This window comes from Nicotiana attenuata, chromosome 10 (genome assembly GCF_001879085.1).
Source record: "Nicotiana attenuata strain UT chromosome 10, NIATTr2, whole genome shotgun sequence".
Classification (NCBI taxonomy): domain Eukaryota; kingdom Viridiplantae; phylum Streptophyta; class Magnoliopsida; order Solanales; family Solanaceae; genus Nicotiana; species Nicotiana attenuata.
The window spans coordinates 46,639,823-46,657,577 of NC_031998.1; the positions used below are offsets into that span (position 1 = coordinate 46,639,823).

A 17,755-nucleotide genomic window follows, 5' to 3' on the forward strand; every position below is an offset into this window, starting at 1 on the left:
GTATACACAATAATTACTGAACCGGCTAAGAGCCTTTTTGGCCAAGCTTCTGTGAGGCCAAAAGTACTTTTTTCCAAAAAAGTACTTTTAAAAAAATTAAAGCTGTTTGGCCAAGATAGAGAAGTACTTTTGGCCAGTAGCAGAAGCAGTTTTTTTGCTTTTGGGAAGAAGCAGAAAACTTTAGCTTCTCCCAAGAAGCAGAAGCAGAAGTGAAAAATTAATTTATTCAAGACAAAGCTATCCTCACTATAAATTTATATTTTCCAATTATCCCTTATTGATTTAAGGATTTTTTTTCATTTTTGTTTTTAGGTTTTACCATTCTTTAAATTTAAAGATATCATATACATGAATCATATTGTAACTTTCCAAATTCTTTATTGACTTTTCTTGTTTTTATTTTTCTTTGTATAATGTCTTGTAACTTTCTAATCTTCTTCTTCTTCTTTTTCCACACTTAAGTAAATTTATCTACATCCTTCTTTGGATTATCAATTATCTTCTTACAGGTAATCATTTATAATTTCTTCTCTTATAGGCTATTCATTCCTGAATTTTTAAAACTGTTATCAAATCTAATTTGTGAAAATTACCTACAAATAGGTAATAAATTTATAATTGCATAGCATAATCTATATATTATTAATAGAAGAAGAAAAAGCCTCCACATCAAGCCAAGTGGTAACCTCACAACAAGCCACTTGGCAATTTAGGACAAGTTAGTTAGGTTAGGTAATAATTATTTTTTTTGAATTTAAATTATGCATTATTTGTTGTTAATAATTAGTTACTCTTTTTGAATTTGAATTTAAACATACTTAATTAATTTTTTTTACGAAAATAATAATTTTTTATATATTTAAAATTATTTCTATTTTATTCTCAATGCCATCTTTCAAGTTTGACACTTAGAATCATCTTGTTACAAAATTTCACCCGACGATATTCTTCTACCGATAAGGAATTCAACTGTTATGCTAATAAAGACACTACTGCAGAGATTGAGGAAGGAGATGGATTTTCTGGTATTCCTCTAGAAATGCAAGGCAAGTTTTCTACTAATATGGAGGCGCTGTGTGATAGAGTTAGAGATGAAATTATTGAGAAATGTTATCATGTGTTAGCGACTTTGCTTATTATTTCATGGTGGATTACCAATATATAGTAATTGGTGGAATATACTTCTAATTCATACTGAATGATGTATTTTTATTATTCAAATCATCATGTAAATAATAAGTAATTACACTAGATAGTATTATATGATTGGTATAACTATATATGTTATAATGGAAATGCCGCGAGGTCGGCTTCGGAGACATGAAAAGATTGTGGAATTGAAGGAGTTACCAGCGAAAGGAGTAATCAGGAATCCAATAGAGGAATTAGATGAAGAAATTACAGTAATAGCTGCAGAAAAACCAATGGAATAGTGGCCAGCCCTAACAAAAGGACTTAAGACACCGCCGATAATAGCTGGAAGTTCAAATTCAGTACAACCTGAGCAAAACAAAAGTGCAATTGGTGTAATGGAAGGATCTAAACAGCGAGAAGTTGAAAAGGGAACGGGAGATGCTGGAGCTCTGAGGAAATTGGAGCTATCTGCTCAGACAATTGTAGAGACGAAATGGAAGAATCTATTTGCTGAGAATAAGATGCCTACTAGAGGTATGAATCTACATTACATAGCTCCTACGATTAAGAATGGAGTTAAAGTGGCCAAATTAGACAAAGAGGTGGTTGAGAGAGCTACTGAACGATGGAAAATGGTTGTGATAGTGTATGTGGTGGGTGAAACTCCTACTATAGCTGCTTTTGAAATATTTGTCTCATTTCAATGGAACTTTGTTGCTAAACCCACAATATACCTTCATAATGATGGGTATTTTGTGGTAAAATTTTCTACAATAGAGGATAGAGATGTTGTGCTCTATTCGGGACCTTACATGATGAATAGCAAGCCAGTTGTGGTTAAAATGTGGACTACTACTTTTGATTTTCCAAATGAAGTATTGAAGACCATCCCACTATGGATTCAACTTCCTAAGATACCACTCAACTATTGGGAGGATGACTCACTGAGTAGAATTGGTAGTACATTGGGAGTTCCTATATATGCTGATGCTTGCACTACTAGGGTAGAACGCATATCATATGCTAGAATTTTGGTCGAGATGGATGTTACTAGACCTCTCCCAAAACAGATCATGGTGGAAGATCCAAATGGTAGGGAATTTGAACAGGAAGTCTGGTATGATTGGAAGCCTATGTATTGTAACAAATGCTTGCAATTAGGACATGTGTGTCAGGAACCACAGAAAGAATAAATACCAAAATAAAAGGGAAGAGATCAGAAGTCACAACAATTCTGGAGGAGAAAAGGGCAGGTGGAAGAGGGTACACAAAGGGAGCAGGACATTCAAAAGGAGGTTTGTCCCACAAATTCAAATGCAGGATGAGAAGCAGAAAGGAATTGACAAGGTACAGACAGAGAACTCCTCAAAAAATCCAGAAATGAATATAGATGATGAAGGTTGGAAGACTGTAAAGAATAAATCTATGTCGAAGAGTTCAAGAAATGTGGGAAAGAACTTGGAGGTGAACACATCAAATTGATTCAATACACTTGATCCTTCAAGTTCACAGGTTCCTGCACAAACAAGCTTAGGGTCCAGCAGTATGAATAGGTGGGGATTTATGCAGGAACAGATGATCCTTTCATACCACAATGAATATAGTAGCATGGAATGTAAGAGGCTTGAATAAAGTCTATAAACAAAGAGAAATAAAGCAGTATCTCAAAGACAATAAAGTAGTTTTGATAGCAATAATAGAGCACAAGGTGAAACAACCTATGGCAGAGAAAACTATCCAAAAAATTTCTAGGAATTGGAAATGGACTGATAATTATGTGGCTAGTAACAGAGGGAGAATATGGATATTATGGGATTCTGGAGTACTGGACTTTATACAGCATAGTTGTTCTGAGCAGTTAATCACTAGGAAGGTTATCATACAGCAAAGTAATAAAGAATTCTGGATGACAGCAGTGTATGGTTTGCATACCATTGAACAAAGGAAGACCATGTGGGAAGAGTTGGAACAGTTGCATAATGAGATACAAGGACCTTGGATTGTTGTGGGAGATTATAATGCCATTCAAAGCTTTGAAGATAGGTATAATGGTAACCCTGTTGTGGAGGCAGAAACTAGAGACTTCTCTGAATTTTTAGAGAGTACAGAAATGATAGAACTTAAAACAGTTGGGAGATAATTTACATGGACAAATAATCATGTACATAGCAGAATAGATAGAGCTCTAGTTAATGTTGGATGGATGCTGAATATGACACAGTTAGAGGTGGTGATACAGGATCCTCTCTTTTCTGATCATACCCCTCTGTGTATCTACTTTGAGCAAGATCATCAACCTATGCCTAAGCCATTTAAGTTTTTCAATAACTTATAGAGCACAAGGAGTTTAAAAGGATAGTCAAAGAAACCTGGGAGCTAAATATGCAGATACCTGCTATGCAAAGAATTTGGTTAAAATTAAAGAGGCTGAAAAAAGGACTGAAGCAGTTAAATAGTGAAGAGTATGGCAGAATTCATGAAAAGATTTTAGCCACTCGAGAGAAACTACAACAAGTACAATTAGAAATGAGAGATCCTAATCATTCAGAAGTATTGGAGAGCAGTGAAAAGATCTGAAAGAGAAACTAGAGAAGTGGATTATGGTAGAGGAGAGTATACTTAAGCAGAAGTCCAGAATTCAATGGTTGAAACTTGGAGATTCAAACTCAGCTTTCTTTCATACTAGTATCAAGAATAGGAATGCTCAAAAGAAAATAACCAGGTTGTTCACTCAAACATGGATGCATACACAGAGTCAAGAGGAGGTGCAACAGGAAATCATTCAATTCTACCAACAGCTTCTAAGATCAACAGCAGTGGAAATTCCAGCTATTGAACATGACGTGATGAAGAGAGAGAATGTATTGACAAGAGATCAGCAAGTGAAACTAATAGCTCATGTGACTAAGGAACAGATTTATCAAGCCCTTCAAAGTATAGAGGATTACAAAGCCCCAGGGTGTGATGGATATAATGCCCTATTCTTTAAGAAGACATGGGAAATTATAGGTGATGAATTAGTGGAGGTTGTCCAAGAGTTTTTCAGAGCAGCTAAAGTTTATAGGCCAATCAATTGCACCACTGTGACTTTGATACCTAAAGTGCAGAATCCGTCCAGAATAGCTGAGTTCAGACCAATATCTTGCTGCACTACCATATATAAGATCATTTCCAAAATCATCACCAGCAGACTACAAGAGGTAATGGAGTATCTGGTTGATGATAGTCAATCAGCTTTTGTTCCTGGCAGGGTAATATCAGATAATATTATTCTAAGTCATGAACTAGTTAAAGGGTATAACAGGAAGGCTATTTCTCCAAGATGTTGTATGAAGATTGATATAAGGAAGGCATATGATTCTGTGGAGTGGTGTTTCCTAGAGCAGATTTTAGTTCAACTGAATTTCCCAGCGATCTTCATTAACTGGATCATGCAGTGTGTCACTACAGTTTCCTATTCTATTCTTATAAATGGGAATCCTATGAAGCCATTTCCAGCAAAGAAAGGACTTAGACAGGGTGACCCTATGTCTCCTTTCCTGTTTGTCTTAGATATGGAATACTTCACAAGAATTCTAAAGGGGCTGAAGGAGAATAAGGAGTTCAGATTCCATCCAAAATGTGCAAAGTTAAACATAGTTCAGCTTAGTTTTGCAGATGATCTGCTACTGTTTTGTAGAGGAGATATGGCTTCTGTGAAAGCTTTGTATACCTGTTTTCAGATATTCTCCAAAGTGTCAGGTCTGGAAGCAAATGTGGAAAAAAGTAGTGCTTACTTTGGTGGAGTGAATCAACAACTACAGCTTGATATACTGAATCATCTAGGTTCCGTAAAAGGAGAGCTTCCTATAAGATACTTAGGGGTGCCTCATAGTACAAAAAGATTATCCTTGACTCAATGTAAACCTCTAATTGATAAGATAATTGGCAGGATTACAAGCTGGACATCAAAGCTACTGTCTTATGCAGGGAGACTGCAGCTAATCAAAAGTGTTCTCTTCTCAATCCAAACATTCTGGTCTGAAATATTTGGCTTACCAAAGAAGCTGATTCAAATGGTAGAAAGTGTTTGTAAAAGATTCCTATGGACAGGAGGTGTTGATACTTCAAAAAGGGCACTAATTGCGTGGGACAGAATCTGCATTCCAAAAGTTGCAGGGGGACTAAACATCATGGATATTCAATCTTGGAACAAGGCTGCTATATGCAAACTATTGTGGGATATTAGTAACAAGAAGGATAAGCTGTGGGTGAAGTGGATACATTGCTACTATGGGAGAAAAAGAAATCTGTGGATGAGTCAGCCTAAGCAGGCATCTTGGATTGTACAGAAGATTTTAAAAGCAGCAGAATTCCTGGAAGAAGTGGGGCTACAAGAGAAGGAATTTATGCTGATAAGGAACTTCTCCATACAAAGAATGTACAGAAAGTTTCGAGATGAATTTCCAAAATGTTCATGGAGAAGAATGATATGTAAAAATTATGGGGCTCCTAGATGGGTGTTTATACTATATCTAAACTTACAAGGGAGATTGCAAATAAGAGATAGAATTGCAAAATGGAGTCAGGTTGATGACTTAACATGCCCATTGTGTGCAAGTGGTCCAGAAACAGCTGAGCATCTATTCTTTAAATGTGAAATGACATCGCAAATATGAGAGAAATTATTGGAATGGCAGGGAATCAGAAAGAGAGCACAAGGATGGTATGATGAAGTCCAATGGGCAGAGGTTCATGCAAAGGGACAATCAACTATGGCAAATATGTATAGACTATGTATGGCAGCATGTGCCTATCACATATGGAAGGAAAGGAATCTGAGGATATTTCAAGGCAAGGCCAGGACAAAGGAGGTCATTCTACGTTTGATAGCACATGAAATCCATAGTCGTGGAAATCAGTATAAGAAGTTAACTAGGAAGTTACAAGAAATGAAGTGATATCCTAGAGAGTGAGGATAGTGTGTTTTGTTTTCATGCTTGTACTCTTAGTAGAATCTGATGAGTATAGGACTTGGGGCATGATGTCCAAGATCCTAGTAAACGAGTGCTGTAATGTTATACTTGAAATGCGAAATAAAAATTTTTACTTACCAAAAAAAAAACTATATATGTTATATTGATTTAAATTTTTAATATGTATGTTTGTTTTATATTTTATTTTTAATTAAATAACATAAAAAATAATAAAAGTCTCTTACGATGAATATTAAAGTTTATTTTTCTCTTTAAAATAACTATAAGACTTTGGTACTATCTTTTTTGGTAATTTGGCACTTAAAAGTACGTTTAGAAAGATCGGCAAAACACAATTTATTTATCAAATATTGCAAAAAAGTATTTCTTAAATGAATTGGTCAAACACAAACTGTTTTTTTTTCAAAAGAATACTTTTCAAAATAAGCAGTTTTTAATAGCTTGGCCAAACGGGCTCTAAGTATGCATGAAAGTGCCCCTCGTTCCTTTCAAATTGTAGATGATTCCTTTCTTACAGGAAAAGTGTTAACTGAAAAACATACATAATACTGGTAGTTATTGTATTAAATCTGATTAGTTAATGAGGTGTTCAAGATATGTCGACATGCACCTGAAGATTTTGAATGCGGTATGTCTAGAAGAGTCCGAATTAATAGACAAATAAGTCTTGATCACCTGCGAGCTCCTGAATTATGAAATCCTTTTTGACAATGGTATTTGAATAATATAGGAAGCCTCACAATTTTGAAACCACTTAGTATAGTATAGCAAGTTGTTGTGTTATGACAGCGCAATATTGAGCTAGTGCATGCACATGCTTCTCAATCACGATATCTCTTTTTAGAAAATGTAAATGTTGATTAGACTTCATTTTTTGTCTGTAAATAATTATCCATTTCAACACATGAATCTGAAGACCACAAAAAAGTCTTTTTAGAACATGTAACTGTAGATAGAATTCCTTTTTTTTTTAGGGGGGTTGGGGTTGGGGGGGGGGGGGGGGTAAATAAGTATTCATTTCAACACATGAATCTGAAGACCACAAAAAGCCCATCCAAACCTATGGGCGTGAAAAGTCCGTCCAACAAAGCAAACAGAATTGAATTACCTCATTATTTTAAAATAGTTTATGTTCTATGGACCAACTTTTTTTCCTTAATTTTAAAATCACTCTATTTGGGGAAGAAAAAGAGAGGAAGCAGAGACTATTATTAATTACGACTAAGTGCCAGGTGAATATTAGTAGTATGGAATTTGGGTTGACATATCTGGGGAATTTGACATTAGTATTAGTAGCAAAGAAAAACTTAAGAAAGTAGAAATCAGCCACCAGGAGCTCTTCACGTGTTGGAACGTTGAAACTTCTTTAGTCCCTTTTGAATATCCTCTCTTTTCTTGATTACCAGCTAGTAGCCATCCCCGACTCTCACCCCAACTGCGTGTAAGCCCGTTCCTCCTCCAATATTCTTTTTCTTTTTTGTGTCCCCTTTTATTAGGGGTGGATGATTTGTCAATCCAATATAAAATTTTGCATAATATAATGTGTCTAGTTGACTGCATAAGAAAAAATACCCGGCCCCATAAGCAATGTATTATTTCGTCGACGGTTTAAATAACACTTACAATAAGTTATGCGGGAATTTATATGCATGGAGTACTCCTATTTCTCTATGCGGAATAAGATTGTGGAGTAAGAATATGTGTATTTGCAATAGAAAAAATATCCTTTAAAGTAAGTAATTCATGTATAATAATTTCCTCATTTTGGTATACCAATTCATTTATTATCAATCCTCGTTGCATAATAATCTTCGTATAACTACCATGTAAACATTCCTTTAGTGTTTTCTTGTCTAAAGGGAACTCTTAATGTTGTGAGCCATATGGGAAAAACCATGTGTTTAATTAGCCTAAATGGATAATATCTATCATGTTAAGAATATCTTTTGGACTGGCTCGGCCTAACAAAATTAATAAGACAAACTAAACAAAGAAGAAAATGAAATACGTCGATTGAAAAATAAATATTTTATTAGTAAAAAGAATTTACTCAAAAAACAAAAAGAGTTCTCACCAGAAGTTCACATGTGTGATAAGAAATACTCATTGATAAATTTTGCCTATTATCCTTCTAAAATTTTGAGTTGAGCATATTCCTTTTTCAATAAAAGAAAAGGCTTACATTATACATCTCACAGTATTAAATTTTCACAAGTCATTCCCCATTAATTTCCAGCGTGTGCGATCGAGTGCGCGTGTTGACCTGAGACAAATTAGTAGTTAAGGAACGGCCCCGGCCCCGGCCCCCTATAAAATAAATACAATACCCCCAACGTAACACCTCCAAAGTTATTAATTAAGAGCTAGCCAAAGATGCCTAGCGCCAATATTGCAGTAGCAAACTCACCAGTGCTATTGTCCCCATCACCAATCTCATTGCCATTCTTCAGTAGTAGTAGTAGTAATAAACATGTTCGGTCGTCGAGCAGCTTCACCAATAATATTGAGGTTAAGAAGCCGGTGTGCTCCGCGTCATTTTCCACGTCCACTACTTCAACGATTTTGAAGAGGAAGAGGCCAGCGAGGATTACGATACCCATTGTTTCTTTAAATTTTGAACCCGTTGCTCCGACGCCAAATAGGGATAGGTTGGAGAATGAAGGAGAAGGCTACTCTCTATATTGCAAGAGTTGAAAAAGGGGTGCTTTGGAGGATCGTTATTCAGCTATCATCCATATTCCTCAAAACCACTCTAAACAGCTGGTAATTGAAATTCTTATAATGCCATCTTATTTGTTGTACCAGGTATCCTCTATTATTTTAAAGATTACACGATGTATATAAATTCAAATTACTGCTATATCTAAAGAAATAAATTGTATGGAAATATTCTTATATATGCTCTATGATTGCAGGCCTTTTTTGGTGTATTTGATGGGCATGGGGGAGTAAAAGCAGCGGATTTTGCAGCAAAGAATATAGGTAAAAACATTATAAGTGAAGTGGCTTTAAGGAGTGAAGAAGGACAAAAAGAGGCAGAGAGGGAGGGTTATCTCACTACAGATGCAAATTTCCTAAAGCTAAATGCAAATGGAGGGAGTAGCTGTGTGACGGCATTGATACAGAATGGGAAGCTCGTTGTGTCAAATGCGGGTGACTGTCGAGCTGTTATGAGCAGAAGTGGATTGGCAGAGGCCCTCACAGTCGATCATCGCCCTTCTGAGCAACATGAGAGGGAAAGAATCGGTAAGCAGTTATCTGTAATTTGGGAATTTTGAATTGCAGAAATGTTATGTACTACTTGAAAGAACTTATGATTGTATTTAACTATGTGTTAAAAATGCTACTTCTTATTTGTAGGGTGGCTATGTAGATTGTTCTCGAGGCGCTTGGAGAATTCAGGGATCTCTTGCTGTTTCAAGAGGAATTGGAGATTCCCATCTTAAGAGATGGGTGATAGCTGAACCAGAGACAAAGATATTGATGATTGAACCAGAATGTGAATTCTTGATATTGGCCTCTGATGGACTTTGGGACAAGGTATACAGTTCAAACTTTGTGATCATGCTGGATATTTGGAATGCTAAATCTTGTTTAATTTGTGTCTCTTGTCAGGTTAGTAATCAGGAGGCAGTGGATGTAGTCCGGCCTTTGTGCATAGGTGTTGGTGACCCAAAACCATCCTCTGCTTGCAGAAAGCTTGTCGATTTGGCGCTAATGAGAGGGTCCTCAGATGATATTAGCGCCATGGTGATTCAATTAGGTCATTTTGTTCAATGCTAGGAGAAGATGCTTAGATGACCAAGATTTGATGGTGTTAAGATGATATTAAGACTCTTTAATTACTTGGTAGAAGTAAAGTTAGGTGATAGTATACATATAATCTTGTACAGTTTCTCATTCAAAAGGAATAGATGACCGTCAACTGTAACCATTCGATTTTGTAAATTTTGAACTCAATAACTTCTTCTCTGTGTTGGTACCATTACTTTCCTCTTCTTGTAGTTACTTGTCATCTTTGCAGCTAGTTGTGTTTAATCTTTCAGGACAACACTGAGGCATCCCTTTTTGACAGGGCAACCATTTTATTATACTTGGATTGGATCTGAGAAAATTACAATGTATATTATTACCTCTAAAATCAACTAGGCCTTTCTTTTATCGCGTTAAGGTGATTGGTGAGTATATTAAAGCTGGTGTTAGTCCAATTGGCGTGGGCGTTTATCTAACATTTACTCCTATTACTAGCAATCCCAACTATCTCAGGCTCTGTCTCAAACCCAGCCAAGAGCACATCTAGTTGAAAGACTCATTCTTATTCACAATCGGAAAATCTTTCAGTTCGTAAAAATATAAGCTTAAAAGTGATGAGCGGAGATGTTAGAAAATCCGCACCGAAAGGTATATGCATCAGTCAATGAAGTTGCAGTCGGTTCTGATGATTATACCATTCCAAGTGAAAGTTCAGATGATTTTTCAAAGGTTTGGGAAGTGAAGCTTTTGCATTCTTTAATTAAGCCACCTGCATTCTTCACATGTTGCCGGTAAGAGCATTGCAATACTTCTATTCCATTCAAATGGCCTTTTAGTAATTGTCATTCGTGAAACCATACACCATTAAAATTGTAGCTGCCTGCTAAGGACTAAAGTCAAACTATTTGGCGAAAAAGAGCACACAAAATAACAATCAATTTTAGGAAAGAAAGTTCTATGTATGAAAATATGAGAATGCATTGCCTGGAGCCGTGGAAATAATAACACATACGCGAATTTATGTATCACTAGCAATTACTTCAAAATGGTTATTGGACTAGGGGTGTGTTTGGTTTCTAATTTTCCCCTGTTTCGTTGCCTTAAATGTTTTGGAAAATATTTTCCTTATCAAGAGGAAAATGTTTTCCTTAGCAAGAGAAGGGAAAACATTTTCCAAAGCTCCTTCTCAACCTTCCCCATCCTCACCAACCCATCCTACCCCCTCTCCAAAAAAAAGATTATTTTTTTTTTTCGAATTTCAGTTTTTCCGTTACCACCTACCCTACTGCCCCCCTCCTCCCCCCGCAAAAAATATTAACTTTTTTTTTTTTGCAATTTCAAATTTCTGTTTTTTCATTTTTCTGCACCACCCACCCCACCCCACCCCCCCTCCCCCGCACAAAAAATTTACTTTTTTTTTGTAATTTAAATTTCTATTTTTTTTCGTTTTACTGCCCCCCAGCCCCGCCCCCACCCCCCCGAAAAAAAATTTTAAATATATTTTTCTATTTTAATTTTATTATTTATCGGTTTAAAGGCTCAAAATTTTACAAGTTCCAAAATTATGAGTTCGGAGGTTTATGTGTTTGAAAGTTTACGGGTTTAGAAATTATAAAGTTTACGGGTTCGAAATTCCGCGGTTTTGAAAGTTTAGCGGTTCGAAAGTTTATGAAATTTGTGGGTCCGGAAGGTTGCTGGTTTGAAAGTTTATGGCTTCATGTATATTATATAAATTATTTATGAATACTCTTGAGAAGTCATTTTCCTTAATTTGTGTACTAAACACCGAAAAATGAATAAGATTACTACTTGTTTTACCAAAAAATATTTCTTAGAAAAATTATTTTACCACGGTAAATTATTTTCGGTTATACGAACACACCTATNATTAAATATTTAATGTGAGGAGTAAGAAAACTTTTTAGGGATATGTACATAGGGGTTATTTTGTAAAAACAAATTGAATTCTTTCTTGATTACATAACTGGACACTTATTTTGAACCAAAATGAAAAAGCAAATTGGACACTTATTGTGAACCGGAGGGAGTATATTTAAATTATTTATGAATACTCTTGAGAAGTCATTTTCCTTAATTTGCGTACCAAACACCGGAAAATGAATAAGATTACTACTTGTTTTCCAAGAAAACATTTTCTTGGAAAACATTTTCCGTTATACCAAACACACCCTAAATCTTATAATTTCAGAATCTGTCAGTCAAACTCATTTTAGACTCCTATTTAACTACATGAAGTAGAGTTGAAGAAGTATGGTTTTTTATTATATGTGTAACCATAGAAGCTCTAAGAATCCATAGAATTTCGTTGCATACAACGCGTAAATTTAAAAAAGGCGTGTTGAAAGTTTTGAGTCTGAATTAGTATGACAATGTTGTAATGTAATAGGTGAATATTTAGCCTAGGTGGCCTTTTCTTCACTTATTTTAATCATCAGGGTGATATTATCATATATTAGGCAGTAGAATACAGGAAATATAAACATTAAATCAGTAAGAAAGTGCATCTAAATCGCATCTAGAAGCTCCATTTTATGGTTGAACCCCTCTTTAGCCCCTTTGATACATGAAATGGTCTAACCAGACTATCCAAAAATCTCATCGTGCACCACTATTTGGCATATTTGTTTTTTTGGGAGTTTTCTATTGGAGTTTCTACAAAAGGGCTCGTACCCATGCTTGCGTTCAAGCTCTAGTGAGGAACTACTCCCATCTAACTCCTACTATCATTGCTATGCTTTTCTACATTTTTGTTATGTAAAGGAGAAGGTCTTCCTTATTTTATTTTTCTAGGATCGAGTGTAAGCAAGGGTTAGGGGAGTCCCTTCATTCTAGATGTTAGATAAGTTAGTCGGTCTAGCTTTCTTCATAGATTCTGGAGTCTAATAATTGCCTTTAGCGCCTGTTTAGTAATTACATAGTTGTGTAATTACGACGACCTGTTTGTTTGTCATAGTGTAATTAAATTGTAATTATAAGTTTATTATTTGGTTGCACAAGTGTAATTAAATGAAGTAATTATCAAAACTTAAAAATTAATATAATAAATATATGCATGTAAATTTTAATAAGTATAAATGATATTATATTTGGTATTTAAGATGTATATTTTTTCGTGAATATACATTAATTAGTAATCATATATTTATAACTAGTATTGTAAAATATATATATATATATATATATATATATATATATATATATATATATTCAAATTAATAATATTTAGTTTAGAAACTTACAAAAACTAAAAATATACGCTTTGTAAGAATATCATGGAATTCATGTTTGATAAAATAAATTGATATTTATAAATATAATGTCATAACATTATTCAAATATTTGATAAAATAAATTAATATTTATAAATATAATGTCATAACATTATTCAAATGTTAAACAAAATTAATGTATCAATTCTAACTAAAAAAATGAACAACATGCAATGTGAGTCAATACTACTAAAACGAGTAAATTTGAACCATGAATATAACACAGTTTCAAAATTCAAAAAAAAAATAGTTTAACATATGTCATATTCCAACTTAATAATAGTAAGTTCCACTACAACTTAAGATTAGGAAACATAATAAGTTTATATTCACATTCAACAACGAAATTTCACTTTAATTGCATCACTTATTATATGCCAAATTTGTTAATGACTCGTTATTTCTAATATTAGGAGGTGTAGTTTCAAAAATAGAATAATAAAATAAATAATAACAAATAAAATATAAACAATTACATGGAATCACAAGAAGTAAAGGTAAAGAAATAAAAGATAAATAATGTACAAAGAAAAATATATTTTAAAATTTACAAAAGAAATTAAAAAGGTAAAATAAATTAAAACAATAGAAATAAAAAGTTATTAAGAAAATAAATTAAAATAACAACAAAAAAGCCTGCCAACATATGTTTGGCCGTTTGGAGGTTAAGGTTTATGTCCCCCTCTATTTTTTTGATTTTGCACCGGGTGTACGAGTCTCTAAGAGCCCCGACTAATCTCGGGGGTGCACAGGCCCTCGGCAAGGAGTTTCCCGCAAGTGCACCACGGTTAATTCAAGTTTTACCCAGTCCGATGGCCCTCAAAAATTGTTTGCACCCAGTGGGTTTCGAACTTGAGACCTTGAAAGGGAGCAAACCCCAAGGCTCAAGTCTGTTGCCACCAGGCCAACCCCTGAGGGTTTATGTCCCCCTCTATTGTTCTGATGTTCTCTTCTTTTGCTATTCAAGCCCCTCCCCACCACGGGAGGTAAAAACGTGGGTGGTTGAATTGAATAATAATTAAAAAATTAAGACAGATAAATGTATCCGAATTTTTCTGCGATATTTCGTGAAAATCTTCGAAAATTCTTTCTTCCATTCTGAACTTAACAATAACCTTTGTAAGTACGTTAATTATTCTTGTAAAGAAACTAGCTCTATTTTGTAGAGCATAATGACAAATCTAAAATCGCAATAGAGGAAATTCAACGCACATCATTCAGTATTGGAATTTTTAACTTTCGGCGGAAGAGTTAGTAGTAGCCAACTCGATAGAGGAAACTGAATTTCGAAAAGAAACAAAAAGAAAAAAGAAAAACAAAGTAAAAGTGAAATTCAGTTAAAAACAAATGGACTTGCTGTAGGAAAACAATAAAATGGAATTGTCAGAAGTGGGATTTGAACCCACGCCCTCTCACGAGGACCAGAACTTGAGTCTGGCGCCTTAGACCACTCGGCCATCCTAACTGAATGTCAACAACTCGAAATATAAATCTATTTGTAATAGCTGTCACAACTAAGAAAAAACAAGAAAAGTGAATGCGTTAGATAGTCACTCTGTAGAATATAGATACCGGCATAAGTCTCATACTTTTGACCCCCTACCATCAATATTTTCTTTCTATTAACTTTGCATAACTTAAAAAGAAAATGCATTTTATTGATAATAGACTATAGAGAAGGAAAAATGACACTGTATAGCCGCTGTAAAATAGTCGAAAAAATGTATAAAATTTGAATATATATATATACATATACATATATATATATATATATATATATATATATATATATATATATATATATATATATATATATATATATATATATTTCGATTACAAGATATAAATAGTTTCTGTCGCAATGTACCTCAATACTTGTGAATTCAATCGATATGTTGCGAGATACGGAGTTTCAAATTTAAATTTTCACAAAAAAATACGACATTAATGTCAGGCTTCAATCTTTTAATAGCCTAAGATTTAACGCATAACTCAACAATATTCGCGAGAAATAATAAAAGAAACAAAAAAACATACATCAAATAATGTTTATAGAATTCGGGACATTATGTTGATAACCGCAAGAATATACCCTTAATGAATGAGTAGGTTTCTTTCTTGGTTATGAGAGATTCAACTTTGTTATGTATCTAATCTACGAGGACTTAAAAGACCATAAAATATAGGAATTTTTACATTCCTATACTACATATGAAACCTTATTACCCTCAATATTTAAGGTTTGATTTAATTACAAACCCGTATACCAAATACCAATCCTATACCATACTTAATTAAGGGTCTAATTAATGGGCAGTTTTTACTCATTAATTAAAGATATCCATATATCCCACGTTTCTCTATCCCCATAATTCCTAAGATATTCTCAACCGCAATTGGTGGGATATACTAACTATCTCCAACTACGCTAATGGTCTGGTAGAAGTTGATACAACGAGGGTTCAGAAGTTTATAGCAAAAAAGAGATGATTTTGGTAGAAAATATCCATATTTTAATTGTTGTGTCGTTGTCATGGTGAATAAATAGAAGCTTAGCAGTAACTTGTGCACAGAAATCCTTTTTCTCTTCTTTCTGTTTCTTCATCTTTCTTGTTTTGTTTCTGCACGTCTTAGTTATTAGTAGCTGTATTATGGATCTTGAAACCCTATTTTTTTTTTTTTTGGGATTTTTACATTCCTATCCACATAGGAAACCTTTTGTAGTCAACATTTTTTTTCAACATAGATCGTAGTTTAATTGTAGTATGAATGTAGTAATTTTGTAGATACCCTTAAAAACAATACAGCTTTATACAATACTTAAACTGATTTGTAGTTTATTTGTAATTTTTTTGAAGAAATTTTGTAGGTCAAGAGAAAATTTTGTAGTCGACATTTTTTTTCAACATAGATCGTAGTTTAATTGTAGTATAAATGTAGTAATTTTGTAGATACCCTTAAAAACAATACAACTTTATACAATACTAAAACTGATTTGTAGTTTATTTTTGATTTTTTATGTAGAAATTTTGTAGATGAATAGAAAATTTTGTAGTCAACATTTTTTTTCAACTTAGATCGTAGTTTAATAGTAGTATAAATGTAATAATTTTGTAGATACCCTTAAAAACAATACAGCTTTATACAATACTAAAACTAATTTGTAGTTTATTTGTAGATAAATATAGGAATTTAGATATTAACATAAAATCAGACTTCCTCTTCTCTATTCCTTCTTCTTCTCAAAAAATACAGAGATGAGACCCGTTTTTTATAATCAAATTTTTCCCATTCAATTGTAGGATGATTGGGATTTTAGACACGATTGAGTGTTGTTGCTGAGGTATTGTTCTATATTTTATTATTTTTTTGATTTGTGTATTGAGAAAAAAAAAGATGAAGAACAGATTTGATTTTAGTTTGTTGAAGCTTTTAGTCTTTTTTTTTTTAATTACGAAAAAAATTCCAATGGCTTTGCCTACCAATCAAATCTGATCTGGAGAAAAATACGCAGATGAGAAATCTCCTTTCCCTTTTTAAAAATTGAATTTAATGTAGAATCAATTAACACCAAGATTCTCTCCTTAATTTTAGCGCGTTTTTTTAGGGAATATTCTGCCCTTTTAATGCCTAATAGTCGAATGGTATATAAATTGTAGTAAAAGTGTGGACTGGACGGGTAATTAACAAACTATGCACATTTAGGTAATAAGATTTCATATGTGGTATAGTTAAGAAAAAATCCCTAAAATATAAACACTTAGTAGGTGTTCTGAAATTTCTTAGAAAATTTACATAGCTAGTATATTTTGATCCCCTTTGTGATCATGTCTTTTTTCTTTTATAACATCAACTATTTACCGATCTAGCAAAATCTCAAAAGAAATTGCTTGGACCCGGTACGTTACCTTCTTTAACGGGGAACATTTATCATTTACAGTAGTAAATATTTTATTGTTACCTATAATTGGATATGCCGACTTATCATGTATAAAACTCATCATTCCTCATATAAAATAAGGAGTAAATTGATATTATCTACATAATCAATGTCATAAGTAAATCTGATATTACAAAACCAACATCTTTTTTCTATCAAAAATATATTTTTTGTGCAATAAGACTTATATGTAGCTCAATATTGCTATGAAGCTTTTCATCAAACCAATTATCTTCTTCCTCATCACCAAAATCCCTTAGAATTGCAAAGTCTTCTAGTCCAAAGTACTATTTCTCTACTAGTATCTTCAACAAAGCCCTAGATCAGCAGCAGTACCTATTTTTCTTTAATTGTCACTCCAACCACGTGGACATATACCTTTTGACAAACATTTTACTTAAGTATGACTTTGAATTAAACTACTCAAACCTTCATAATTGTCAATAAGGTTTTTGACGATAAGATCAAAGGTAATGTATCGCAATACATGACTAATATTTTAATAACTTGAAACAACTCTAATCAATATCAATAAATATTATTAACATATGTTTGTTGTAATGTTAAAGGTTATATCTTGTAAAGTATCACAACTATACACTAGAAATATGAAAATAAAAAATTACATTTACTTTAGGGGGGGGGGGTGGGGGGGAGGGGGG

The 17,755-nt window shown here is 33.6% G+C and overlaps 1 long non-coding RNA gene, 1 other non-coding gene and 1 pseudogene across 2 annotated transcripts in view; 1 reads left to right on the top strand and 2 right to left on the bottom strand.

Annotated features, from left to right (window-relative positions):
- On the top strand, positions 8,477 to 10,082 carry LOC109233939 (annotated as a pseudogene).
- TRNAL-CAA lies at positions 14,535 to 14,618 on the bottom strand. The gene has a single exon. It is a non-coding gene; the product is annotated as a tRNA-Leu (tRNA).
- LOC109233449 overlaps positions 17,141 to 17,755 on the bottom strand; it is a 3,800-nt gene continuing 3,185 nt past the window's right edge. The window contains exon 2 of the long non-coding RNA XR_002069075.1: positions 17,141 to 17,471. This is a non-coding gene — a long non-coding RNA (uncharacterized LOC109233449). The remainder of the gene's footprint in view (positions 17,472 to 17,755) is intronic.